The sequence below is a fragment of the Ambystoma mexicanum genome, chromosome 6p (genome assembly GCF_040938575.1).
Source record: "Ambystoma mexicanum isolate Mex_15411 chromosome 6p, UKY_AmexF1_1, whole genome shotgun sequence".
NCBI classification, from domain to species: domain Eukaryota; kingdom Metazoa; phylum Chordata; class Amphibia; order Caudata; family Ambystomatidae; genus Ambystoma; species Ambystoma mexicanum.
In genome coordinates, this window is record NC_090935.1 from 1,084,412,679 (window position 1) to 1,084,426,478 (window position 13,800).

Genomic DNA, 13,800 nt, shown 5'->3' on the forward strand with positions numbered 1-13,800 from the left:
CTGGGAACCCTCCTGTGCCCTGGCCTTTGTGCCGGTTCACTGGGTGTTTCTCGGGGGAAATTCCAATTATCATCTGAAGACAGAAGCAGACATCAATCCTCTCCTGGGTATTCTTTTTCTACATCATACTCAACAATCCTTGCGTCTACCCCCAGGTGAGAGTACTTTGTTTCTATGTTTTCCTTACACGGGGCATCTTAGAGTGTAAAACAGTGAAGTATTGTATTCAGTCATAACACCGTGTCTCTATCCCTCCCGCCGCCCACCCCCTGCTCATGCCCCGTGTGTCTATCCCTCCCCCCACCCCCGCTCATGCCCTGTGTGTCTCTCTCCCTCCCCCCACACCCCGCTCACGTCCCGTGTGTCTCTCCCCTCCCCCCACCCCCTGCTCATGCCCCGTGTGTCTCTCCCCCTCCCCCCACCCCCCGCTCATGCCCAGTGGGTCTCTCTCCCTCCCCCCTACCCCCGCTCATGCCCCGTGTGTCTCTCCCCTCCGCCCCCCGCTCATGCCCTGTGTGTCTCTCTCCCTCCCCCCACCCCCCGCTCATGCCCCGTGTGTCTCCCTCCCCCAACCCCCCTCATGCCCCATGTGTCTATCTCCCTCCCCCACCCCCTGCTCATGCCCCGTGTGTCTCTCCCCTCCCTCCACCCCCCGCTCATGCCCCGTGTGTCCCTCCCCTCCCCCACACCCCCCGCTCATGCACCGTGTCTCTCTCCCTCCCCCCACCCCCGCTCATGCCCCGTGTGTCTCTCTCCCTCCCCCCACCCCCCGCTCATGCCCTGTGTGTCTCTCTCCCTCCCCCCACCCCCGCTCATGCCCCGTGTCTGTCTCCTGTTGCCCCCCACCACCCTCTCATGCCCCGTGTCTGTCTTCTGTTCCCCCGCTCATGCCCCGTGTCTGTCTTCTGTTCCCCCCGCTCATGCCCCGTGTCTGTCTCCTGTTCTCCCCACCCCCGCTCATGCCCCGTATCTGTCTCCTCTTCCCCCCACCCCCACTCATGCCCCGTGTCTGTCTCCTGTTGCTCCCCACCCCCCTGCTCATGCGCCGTGTCTGTCTCCTGTTGCCCCCCACCCCCCGCTCATGCCCTGTGTCTGTCTCCTGTTCCCCCCACCCGCTCATGCCCCGTGTCTGTCTCCTGTTCCCCCCACCCACTCATGCCCGTGTCTGTCTCCTGTTCCCCCCACCTGCTCATGCCCCGTGTCTCTCTCTTGTTGCCCCCACCCCCCGCTCCTGCCCCGTGTCTGTCCCCTGTTCTCCCCAGCCCCCGCTCATGCCCCATGTGTCTCTCTCCCTCCCGCCACCCCCACTCATGCCCCGTGTGTCTCTCCCCCTCCCGCCCACCCCCCGCTCCTGCCCCGTGTGTCTCTCTCCCTTCCCCCCACCCGCTCATGCCCCATGTGTCTCTCGCGCTCCCCCCACCCCCGCTCATGCCCCGTGTGTCTCTCACCCTCCCACCCACCCCCCGCGTGTCTCTCTCCCTCCCCCCCACCCCTGCTCATGCTCCGTGTGTCTCTCTCCCTCCCGCCCAACCCCCACTCATGCCCCGTGGCGTGTCTCTCCTAAGCCCACCCACCCCTCGCTCATGCCCCGTGTGTCTCTCCCCCTCCCGCCCACCCCCCGCTCATGCCCTGTGTGTCTCTCCCCCTCCCGCCCACCCCCCGCTCATGCCCTGTGTGTCTCTCGACCTACCCCCCACCCCCGGTCAAGCCCCGTGTGTCTCTCCTCCTCCTGCCCACCCCCCGCTCATGCCCCGTGTGTCTCTCTCCCTCCCCCCCACCCCGCTCATGCCCCGTGTTTCTCTCTCCCTCCCCCCCACCCCCGCTCATGCCCCGTGTGTCCCTCCCCCTCCCGCCCACCCCCCGCGTGTCTCTCTCCCTCCCCCCACCCCTGCTCATGCTCCGTGTGTCTCTCTCCCTCCCGCCCAACCCCCACTCATGCCCCGTGGTGTGTCTCTCCTAAGCCCACCCACCCCTCGCTCATGCCCCGTGTGTCTCTCCCCCTCCCGCCCACCCCCCGCTCATGCCCTGTGTGTCTCTCCCCCTCCCGCCCACCCCCCGCTCATGCCCCGTGTGTCTCTCGACCTACCCCCCACCCCCGCTCATGCCCCGTGTGTCTCTCCCCCTCCACCCACTGCCCGTTCATGCCCCGTGTGTCTCTCTCCCTCCTCCCCACCCCCGTTGTTGCCCCGTGTTTCTCTCCCGCCTCCCGCACACCCCCCGCTCATGCCCCATGTGTCTCCCTCCCTCCCCCCACCCCCGCTCATGCCCTGTGTGTCTCTCTGGCCTCCCGCCCACCCCCCGCTCATGCCCCGTGTGTCTCTCCCTCTCACGCCCACCACTCGCTCATGCCCCGTGCGTCTCTCCCCCTCCTGCCCACCCCCTGCTCATGCCCCGTGTGTCTCTCCCCCTCTGGCCCACCCCCCGCTCACGCCCCGTGTGTCTCTCCCCCTCCCGCCCACCCCCCGCTCATGCCCCGTGTGTCTCTCTGCCTCCCCCCACCCCCCGCTCATGCCCCGTGTGTCTCTCTCCCTCCCCCCACCCCCGCTCATGCCCCGTGTGTCTCTCCCCCTCCCGCCCACACCCCGCTCATGCCCCGTGTGTCTCTCGACCTACCCCCCACCCCCGCTCATGCCCCGTGTGTCTCTCCCCCTCCACCCACTGCCCGTTCATGCCCCGTGTGTCTCTCTCCCTCCTCCCCACCCCCGTTGTTGCCCCGTGTTTCTCTCCCGCCTCCCGCACACCCCCCGCTCATGCCCCATGTGTCTCCCTCCCTCCCCCCACCCCCGCTCATGCCCCGTGTGTCTCTCTGGCCTCCCGCCCACCCCCCGCTCATGCCCCGTGTGTCTCTCCCTCTCACGCCCACCACTCGCTCATGCCCCGTGCGTCTCTCCCCCTCCTGCCCACCCCCTGCTCATGCCCCGTGTGTCTCTCCCCCTCTGGCCCACCCCCCGCTCACGCCCCGTGTGTCTCTCCCCCTCCCGCCCACCCCCCGCTCATTCCCTGTGTGTCTCTCTCCCTCCCCCCCACCCCCGCTCACGCCCTGTGTGTCTCTCACCCTCCCACCCACCCCCCGCTCATGCCCCGTGTGTCTCTCTGCCTCCCCCCACCCCCCGCTCATGCCCCGTGTGTCTCACTCCCTCCCCCCACCCCCGCTCATGCCCCGTGTGTCTCTCGCGCTCCCCCCCACGCCCGCTCATGCCCCGTGTGTCTCTCCCCCTCCCCCCACCCCCCGCTCATGCCCCGTGTGTCTCTCTCCCTCCCCCCACCCCCGCTCATCATGCCCCGTATGTCTCTCTCCCTCCCCCCCACCCCCGGTCAAGCCCCGTGTGTCTCTCCTCCTCCTGCCCACCCCCCGCTCATGCCCCGTGTGTCTCTCTCCCTCCCCCCCACCCCGCTCATGCCCCGTGTGTCTCTCCCCCTCCCGCCCACCCCCCGCGTGTCTCTCTCCCTCCCCCCCACCCCTGCTCATGCCCCGTGTGTCTCTCTCCCTCCCGCCCAACCCCCACTCATGCCCCGTGGTGTGTCTCTCCTAAGCCCGCCTGCCCCTCGCTCATGCCCCGTGTGTCTCTCCCCCTCCCGCCCACCCCCCGCTCATGCCCCGTGTGTCTCTCCCCCTCCCGCCTACCCCCCGCTCATGCCCCGTGTGTCTCTCGACCTACCCCCCACTTCCGCTCATGCCCCGTGTGTCTCTCCCCCTCCGCCCACTGCCCGTTCATGCCCCGTGTGTCTCTCTCCCTCCTCCCCACCCCCGTTGTTACCCCGTGTTTCTCTCCCGCCTCCCGCACACCCCCCGCTCATGCCCCATGTGTCTTCCTCCCTCCCCCCACCCCCGCTCATGCCCCGTGTGTCTCTCTGGCCTCCCGCCCACCCCCCGCTCATGCCCCGTGTGTCTCTCCCTCTCACGCCCACCACTCGCTCATGCCCCGTGCGTCTCTCCCCCTCCTGCCCACCCCCTGCTCATGCCCCGTGTGTCTCTCCCCCTCCGGCCCACCCCCCTGCTCACGCCCCGTGTGTCTCTCCCCCTCCCGCCCACCCCCCGCTCATTCATTGTGTGTCTCTCTCCCTCCCCCCCCCCCCCGCTCACGCCCTGTGTGTCTCTCACCCTCCCGCCCACCCCCCGCTCATGCCCCGTGTGTCTCTCTGCCTCCCCCCACCCCCCGCTCATGCCCCATGTGTCTCTCTCCCTCCCCCCACCCCCGCTCAAGCCCTGTGTGTCACTCCCCCTCCCGCCCACCCCCCGCTCATGCCCCGTGTCTCTCTCCCTCCTCCCACCCCCGCTCATGCCCCGTGTGTCTCTCTCCCTCCTCCCCACCCCCGCTCATGCCCCGTGTGTCTCTCCGCCTCATGCTCACCCCCCGCTGATGCCCCGTGTGTCTCTCCCCCTCATGCCCACCCCCCGCTCATGCCCCGTGTGTCTCTCTCCCTCCCCCACACCCCTGCTCATGCCCCGTGTGTCTCTCCCCCTACCGCCCACCCCCCGCTCATGCCCTGTGTGTCTCTCCCCCTCCCGCTCACCCCCCGCTCTAGCCCCGTGTGTCTCTCCCCTTCCCGCCCACCCCCTGCTCATGCCCCGTGTGTCTCTCCCCCTCCCGCCCACCCCCTGCTCATGCCCCGTGTGTCTCTCTCCCTCCCGCTCATGCCCCGTGTGTCTATCCCTATCCTCCAGCCCACCCTCCGCTCATTCCCCGTGTGTCTATCCCTCCCGCTGCCCACCCCCCCGCTCATGCCCCGTGTGTCTATCCCTCCCGCCGCCCACCTCCCGCTCATACCCCGTGTGTCTATCCCTCCTGCCGCCCACCACCCGCTCATGCCCTGTGTCTTTATCCCTCCCCCCGCTCATGCCCCATGTCTCTATCCCTCCCGCCACCCACCCCCCGCTCATGCCCCGTGTGTCTATCCCTCCCCCCACCCCCCGCTCATGCCCCGTGTGTCTCTCTCCCTCCCCACCACCCCCCGCTCATGCCCCGTGTGTCTCTCCCCTGCCCCCACCCCCCTCATGCCCCGTGTGTCTCTCGCCCTCCCCCCACCCCCGCTCATGCCCCGTGTGTCTCTCTCCCTCCCCCCACCCCCGCTCATGCCCCGTGTGTCTCTCCCCTGCCCCCACCCCCCTCATGCCCCGTGTGTCTCTCCCCCTCCCCCCACCCCCGCTCATGCCCCGTGTGTCTCTCCCCCTCATGCTCACCCCCCGCTGATGCCCCGTGTGTCTCTCCCCCTCATGCCCACCCCCCGCTCATGCCCCGTGTGTCTCTCTCCCTCCCCCACACCCCTGCTCATGCCCCGTGTGTCTCTCCCCCTACCGCCCACCCCCCGCTCATGCCCTGTGTGTCTCTCCCCCTCCCGCTCACCCCCCGCTCTAGCCCCGTGTGTCTCTCCCCTTCCCGCCCACCCCCTGCTCATGCCCCGTGTGTCTCTCCCCCTCCCCGCCCACCCCCCGCTCATGCCCCGTGTGTCTCTCTCCCTCCCGCTCATGCCCCGTGTGTCTATCCCTATCCTCCAGCCCACCCTCCGCTCATTCCCCGTGTGTCTATCCCTCCCGCTGCCCACCCCCCCGCTCATGCCCCGTGTGTCTATCCCTCCCGCCGCCCACCTCCCGCTCATACCCCGTGTGTCTATCCCTCCTGCCGTCCACCACCCGCTCATGCCCTGTGTCTTTATCCCTCCCCCGCTCATGCCCCGTGTCTCTATCCCTCCCGCCACCCACCCCCCGCTCATGCCCCGTGTGTCTATCCCTCCCCCCACCCCCCGCTCATGCCCCGTGTGTCTCTCTCCCTCCCCACCACCCCCCGCTCATGCCCCGTGTGTCTCTCCCCTGCCCCCCACCCCCCTCATGCCCCGTGTGTCTCTCGCCCTCCCCCCACCCCCGCTCATGCCCCGTGTGTCTCTCTCCCTCCCCCCACCCCCCGCTCATGCCCCGTGTGTCTCTCCCCTGCCCCCACCCCCCTCATGCCCCGTGTGTCTCTCCCCCTCCCCCCACCCCCGCTCATGCCCCGTGTGTCTCTCCCCCTCATGCTCACCCCCCGCTGATGCCCCGTGTGTCTCTCCCCCTCATGCCCACCCCCCGCTCATGCCCCGTGTGTCTCTCTCCCTCCCCCACACCCCTGCTCATGCCCCGTGTGTCTCTCCCCCTACCGCCCACCCCCCGCTCATGCCCTGTGTGTCTCTCCCCCTCCCGCTCACCCCCCGCTCTAGCCCCGTGTGTCTCTCCCCTTCCCGCCCACCCCCTGCTCATGCCCCGTGTGTCTCTCCCCCTCCCGCCCACCCCCCGCTCATGCCCCGTGTGTCTCTCTCCCTCCCGCTCATGCCCCGTGTGTCTATCCCTATCCTCCAGCCCACCCTCCGCTCATTCCCCGTGTGTCTATCCCTCCCGCCGCCCACCCCCCTCTCATGCCCCGTGTGTCTATCCCTCCCGCCGCCCACCTCCCGCTCATACCCCGTGTGTCTATCCCTCCTGCCGCCCACCACCCGCTCATGCCCTGTGTCTTTATCCCTCCCCCCGCTCATGCCCCGTGTCTCTATCCCTCCCGCCACCCACCCCCCGCTCATGCCCCGTGTGTCTATCCCTCCGCCCACCCCCCGCTCATGCCCCGTGTGTCTCTCTCCCTCCCCACCACCCCCCGCTCATGCCCCGTGTGTCTCTCCCCTGCCCCCACCCCCCTCATGCCCCATGTGTCTCTCCCCTCCCCCCACCCCCGCTCATGCCCCGTGTGTCTCTCTCCCTCCCCCCACCCCCCGCTCATGCCCTGTGTGTCTTTCTCCCTCCACCCCACCCCCGCTCATGCCCCGTGTCTGTCTCCGGTTGCCCTCCAAACCCCCCTCATGCCCCGTGTCTGTCTTCTGTTCCCCGCTCATGCCCCGTGTCTGTCTTCTGTTCCCCCCGCTCATGCCCCGTGTCTGTCTCCTGTTCTCCCCACCCCCGCTCATGCCCCGTATCTGTCTCCTCCTCCCCCCACCCCCTCTCATGCCCCGTGTCTGTCTCCTGTTACCCCCCACCCCCCTGCTCATGCCCTGTGTCTGTCTCCTGTTCTCCCCACCCCCCGCTCATGCCCCGTGTCTGTCTCCTGTTGCCCCCCACCCCCGCTCATGCCCATGTCTGTCTCCTGTTCCCCCCACCCACTCATGCCCCGTGTCTGTCTCCTGTTCCCCCACCCGCTCATGCCCCGTGTCTGTCTCCTGTTCCCCCAACCTGCTCGTGCCCCGTGTCTCTCTCTTGTTGCCCCCCGCCGCACCGCTCATGCCCCGTGTCTGTCTCCTGTTCTCCCCACCCCCCGCTCATGCCCCGTGTCTGTCTCCTGTTCCTCCCACCCCCCCGCTCATGCCCCGTGTCTGTCTCCTGTTGCCCCCCACCCCCTGCTCATGGCCCGTGTATTTCTCCTGTTCTCCCCACCCCCCGCTCATGCCCCGTGTCTGTTGAACCCCCCACGCCCTGCTCATGCCCCGTGTCTGTCTCCTGTTCCCCCCACCCCCCCTCATCATGCCCCGTGTCTGTCTCCTGTTGCCCCACACCCCAGCTCATGCCCCGTGTCTGTCTCCTGTTGCCCCCCACCCCCGCTCATGCCCCGTGTCTGTCTCTGTTGTTCCCCCCACCCCCCGCTCATGCCCCGTGTCTGTCTCCTGTTCCCCCCACCCCCCGCATTTCTCTCCTGTTGCCCCCCACCCCCTGCTCATGCCCCGTGTCTGTCTCCTGTACTCCCCCACCCCCGCTCATGCCCCGTGTCTGTCTCCTGTTCCCCCACCCGCTCATGCCCCGTTTCTCTCCTGTTGCCCCCCCGCTCATGCCCCGTGTCTGTCTCCTGTTCCCCCCACCCGCTCATGCCCCGTGTCTCTCTCCTGTTGCCCCCCACCCCCTGCTCATGCCCCGTGTCTGTCTCCTGTACCCCCAAACCCCACTTATGCCCCGTGTCTCTCCTGTACCCCCCCACCCCCTGCTCATGCCCTGTGTCTGTCTCCTGTTCCCCCACCCGCTCAAGCCCCGTGTCTCTCTTTTGTTGCCCCCCGCTCATGCCCCGTGTCTCCCTTCTTCCCCCCACCCCCGCTCATGCCCCGTGTCTGTCTCCTGTTGCCCCCCAACCCCTCCTCATGCCCCGTGTCTGTCTTTTGTTCCCCCGCTCATGCCCCGTGTCTGTCTTCTGTTCCCCCCGCTCATGCCCTGTGTCTGTCTCCTGTTCTCCATACCCCCGCTCATGCCCCGTATCTGTCTCCTCATCCCCCCACCCCCCTCTCATGCCCCGTGTCTGTCTCCTGTTACCCCCCACCCCCCTGCTCATGCCCTGTGTCTGTCTCCTGTTCTCCACACCCCCCGCTCATGCCCCGTGTCTGTCTCCTGTTGCCCCCCACCCCCCGCTCATGCCCATGTCTGTCTCCTGTTCCCCCCACCCACTCATGCCCCGTGTCTGTCTCCTGTTCCCCCACCCGTTCATGCCCCGGGTCTGTCTCCTGTTCTCCCCACCCCCCGCTCATGCCCCGTGTCTGTCTCCTGTTCCCTCCCACCCCCCACTCATGCCCCGTGTCTGTCTCCTGTTCTCCCCACCCCCCGCTCATGCCCCGTGTCTGTTGAACCCCCCACGCCCTGCTCATGCCCCGTGTCTGTCTCCTGTTCCCCCCACCCCCCGGCTCATGCCCCGTGTCTGTCTCCTGTTGCCCCACACCCCAGCTCATGCCCCGTGTCTGTCTCCTGTTGCCCCCCACCCCCCGCTCATGCCCCGTGTTTGTCTCTGTTGTTCCCCCACCCCCCGCTCATGCCCTGTGTCTGTCTCCTGTTCCCCCACCCGCTCATGCCCCGTGTCTCTCTTTTGTTGCCCCCCCGCCTCATGCCCCGTGTCTCCCTTCTTCCCCCCACCCCCGCTCATGCCCCGTGTCTGTCTCCTGTTGCCCCCAACCCCTCCTCATGCCCCGTGTCTGTCTTCTGTTCCCCCGCTCATGCCCCGTGTCTGTCTTCTGTTCCCCCCGCTCATGCCCTGTGTCTGTCTCCTGTTCTCCATACCCCCGCTCATGCCCCGTATCTGTCTCCTCTTCCCCCCACCCCCCTCTCATGCCCCGTGTCTGTCTCCTGTTACCCCCCACCCCCCTGCTCATGCCCTGTGTCTGTCTCCTGTTCTCCCCACCCCCCGCCTCATGCCCCGTGTCTGTCTCCTGTTGCCCCCCACCCCCCGCTCATGCCCATGTCTGTCTCCTGTTCCCCCCACCCACTCATGCCCCGTGTCTGTCTCCTGTTCCCCCACCCGCTCATGCCCCGTGTCTGTCTCCTGTTCCCCCAACCTGCTCGTGCCCCATGTCTCTCTCTTGTTGCCCCCGCCGCCCCGTTCATGCCCCCGGTCTGTCTCCTGTTCTCCCCACCCCCCGCTCTTGCCCCGTGTCTGTCTCCTGTTCCTCCCACCCCCCGCTCATGCCCCGTGTCTGTCTCCTGTTCTCCCCACCCCCGCTCATGCCCCGTGTCTGTTGAACCCCCCAAGCCCTGATCATGCCCCGTGTCTGTCTCCTGTTCCCCCCACCCCCCGCTCATGCCCCGTGTCTGTATCCTGTTGCCCCACACCCCAGCTCATGCCCCGTGTCTGTCTCCTGTTGCCCCCACCCCCCGCTCATGCCCCGTGTCTGTCTCTGTTGTTCCCCCCACCCCCCGCTCATGCCCCGTGTCTGTCTCCTGTTCCCCCACCCCCCGCATTTCTCTCCCTGTTGCCCCCCACCTCCCGCTCATGCCCCGTGTCTGTCTCCTGTACCCCCCACCCCCGCTCATGCCCCGTGTCTATCTCCTGTTCCCCCACCCGCTCATGCCCCGTTTCTCTCCTGTTGCCCCCCCGCTCATGCCCCGTGTCTGTCTCCTGTTCCCCCCACCCGCTCATGCCCCGTGTCTCTCTCCTGTTGCCCCCCACCCCCTGCTCATGCCCCGTGTCTGTCGCCTGTACCCCCCAACCCACTCATGCCCCGTGTCTCTCCTGTACGCCCCCACCCCCTGCTCATGCCCTTTGTCTGTTTCCTGTTCACCCACCCGCTCATGCCCCGTGTCTCTCTTTTGTTGCCCCCCGCTCATGCCCCGTGTCTGTCTCCTGTTCCCCCCACCCGCTCATGCCCCGTGTCTCTCTCCTGTTGCCCCCACCCCCTGCTCATGCCCCGTGTCTGTCTCCTATACCCCCCCACCCCCCGCTCATGCCCCGTGTCTGTCTGCTGTTGCCCCCGTGCTCATGACCCGTGTCTGTCTCCTGTACCCCCCCACCCCCCGCTCATGCCCCGTGTGTCTCTCGACCTACCCCCCACCCCCGCTCATGCCCCGTGTGTCTCTCCCCCTCCGCCCACTGCCCGTCATGCCCCGTGTGTCTCTCTCCCTCCTCCCCACCCCCGTTGTTGCCCGTGTTTCTCTCCCGCCTCCCGCACACCCCCGCTCATGCCCCATGTGTCTCCCTCCCCTCCCCCCACCCCCGCTCATGCCCCGTGTGTCTCTCTGGCCTCCCGCCCACCCCCCGCTCATGCCCCGTGTGTCTCTCCCTCTCACGCCCACCACTCGCTCATGCCCCGTGCGTCTCTCCCCCTCCTGCCCACCCCCTGCTCATGCCCCGTGTGTCTCTCCCTCTCCGGCCCACCCCCCGCTCACGCCCCGTGTGTCTCTCCCCCTCCCGCCCACCCCCCGCTCATTCCCTGTGAGTCTCTCTCCCTCCCCCCACCCCCGCTCACGCCCTGTGTGTCTCTCACCCTCCCGCCCACCCCCCGCTCATGCCCCGTGTGTCTCTCTGCCTCCCCCCCACCCCCCGCTCATGCCCCGTGTGTCTCTCTCCCTCCCCCCACCCCCTCTCAAGCCCTGTGTGTCACTCCCCCTCCCGCCCACCCCCGCTCATGCCCCGTGTCTCTCTCCCTCCTCCCACCCCCGATCATGCCCCGTGTGTCTCTCCCCCTCATGCCCACCCCCCGCTGATGCCCCGTGTGTCTCTCCCCCTCCTGCCCACCCCCGCTCATGCCCCGTGTGTCTCTCTCCCTCCCCCACACCCCTGCTCATGCCCCGTGTGTCTCTCCCCCTACCGCCCAACCCCCGCTCATGCCCCGTGTGTCTCTCCCCCTCCCGCTCATCCCCCGCTCTAGCCCCGTGTGTCTCTCCCCTTCCCCGCCCACCCCCTGCTCATGCCCCGTGTGTCTCTCCTCCTCCCCCCCACCCCCTGCTCATGCCCCGTGTGTCTCTCCCCTCCCTCCACCCCCCGCTCATGCCCCGTGTGTCCCTCCCCCCACCCCCCTCTCATGCACCGTGTCTCTCTCCCTCCCCCCACCCCCGCTCATGCCCCGTGTGTCTCTCCCCCTCCGGCCCACCCCCCTGCTCACGCCCCGTGTGTCTCTCCCCCTCCCGCCCACCCCCCGCTCATTCCCTGTGTGTCTCTCTCCCTCCCCCCCACCCCCGCTCACGCCCTGTGTGTCTCTCACCCTCCCGCCCACCCCCCGCTCATGCCCCGTGTGTCTCTCTGCCTCCCCCCACCCCCCGCTCATGCCGTGTGTCTCTCTCCCTCCCCCCACCCCCGCTCAAGCCCTGTGTGTCACTCCCCCTCCCGCCCACCCCCCGCTCATGCCCCCTGTCTCTCTCCCCCCTCCCACCCCCGCTCATGCCCCGTGTGTCTCTCTCCCTCCTCCCCACGCCCACTCATGCCCCGTGTGTCTCTCCCCCTCATGCCCACCCCCCGCTGATGCCCCGTGTGTCTCTCCCCCTCCTGCCCACCCCCCGCTCATGCCCCGTGTGTCTCTCTCCCTCCCCCACACCCCTGCTCATGCCCCGTGTGTCTCTCCCCCTACCGCCCACCCCCCGCTCATGCCCTGTGTGTCTCTCCCCCTCCCCGCTCACCCCCCGCTCTAGCCCCGTGGGTCTCTCCCCTTCCCGCCCACCCCCTGCTCATGCCCCGTGTGTCTCTCCCCCTCCCGCCCACCCCCCGCTCATGCCCCGTGTGTCTCTCTCCCTCCCGCTCATGCCCCGTGTGTCTATCCCTATCCTCCAGCCCACCCTCCGCTCATTCCCCCGTGTCTCTATCCCTCCCGCCGCCCACCCCCCCGCTCATGCCCCGTGTGTCTATCCCTCCCGCCGCCCACCTCCAGCTCATACCCCGTGTGTCTATCCCTCCTGCCGCCCACCACCCGCTCATGCCCTGTGTCTTTATCCCTCCCCCCGCACGTTGCCCCGTGTCTCTATCCCTCCCGCCGCCCACCCCCCGCTCATGCCCCGTGTGTCTATCCCTCCCCCCACCCCCCGCTCATGCCCCGTGTGTCTCTCTCCCTCCCCACCACCCCCCGCTCATGCCCCGTGTGTCTCTCCCCTGCCCCCACCCTCCTCATGCCCCGTGTGTCTCTCTCCCTCCCCCCCACCCCCGCTCATGCTCTGTGTGTCTCTCCCCCTCCCCCCACCCCCGCTCATGCCCCATGTCTCTCTCCCTCCCCCCACCCCCGCTCATGCCCCGTGTGTCTCTCTCCTCCACCCCACCCCCCGCTCATGCCCTGTGTGTCTTTCTCCCTCCACCCCACTCCCGCTCATGCCCCGTGTCTGTCTCCGGTTGCCCTCCAAACCCCCCTCATGCCCCGTGTCTGTCTTCTGTTCCACGCTCATGCCCCGTGTCTGTCTTCTGTTCCCCCCGCTCATGCCCCGTGTCTGTCTCCTGTTCTCTCCACCCCCGCTCATGCCCCGTATCTGTCTCCTCTTCCCCCCAGCCCCCTCTCATGCCCCGTGTCTGTCTCCTGTTACCCCCCACCCCCCTGCTCATGCCCTGTGTCTGTCTCCTGTTCTCCCCACCCCCCGCTCATGCCCCGTGTCTGTCTCCTGTTGCCCCCCACCCCCCGCTCATGCCCATGTCTGTCTCCTGTTCCCCCCACCCACTCATGCCCGTGTCTGTCTCCTGTTCCCCCACCCGCTCATGCCCCGTGTCTGTCTCCTGTTCCCCCAACCTGCTCGTGCCCCGTGTCTCTCTCTTGTTGCCCCCCGCCGCACCGCTCCTGCCCCGTGTCTGTCTCCTTTCTCCCCCACCCCCCGCTCATGCCCTGTGTCTGTCTCCTGTTCCTCCCACCCCCCGCTCATGCCCCGTGTCTGTCTCCTGTTGCCCCCCACACCCGCTCATGGCCCGTGTCTGTCTCCTGTTCTCCCCACCCCCCGCTCATGCCCCGTGTCTGTTGAACCCCCCACGCCCTGCTCATGCCCCGTGTCTGTCTCCTGTTCCCCCCACCCCCCGCTCATGCCCCGTGTCTGTCTCCTGTTGCCCCACACCCCAGCTCATGCCCCGAGTCTGTCTCCTGTTGCCCCCCACCCCCGTTCATGCCCCTTGTCTGTCTCTGTTGTTCCCCCCACCCCCCGCTCATGCCCTGTGTCTGTCTCCTGTTCCCCCCACCCCCGCATTTCTCTCCTGTTGCGCCCCACCCCCTGCTCATGCCCCGTGTCTGTCTCCTGTACTCCCCCCAACCCCGCTCATGCCCCGTGTCTGTCTCCTGTTCCCCCACCCGCTCATGCCCCGTTTCTCTCCTGTTGCCCCCCCGCTCATGCCCCGTGTCTGTCTCCTGTTCCCCCCACCCGCTCATGCCCTGTGTCTTTCTCTTGTTGCCCCCCACCCCCTGCTCATGCCTCGTGTCTGTCTCCTGTACCCCCACACCCCACTTATGCCCGTGTCTCTCCTGTACCCCCCCCACCCCCTGCTCATGCCCTGTGTCTGTCTCCTGTTCCCCACCCGCTCATGCCCCGTGTCTCTCTTTTGTTGCCCCCCGCTCATGCCCCGTGTCTCCCTTCTTCCCCCCACCCCCGCTCATGCCCCGTGCCTGTCTCCTGTTGCCCCCCAACCCCTCCTCATGCCTCGTGTCTGT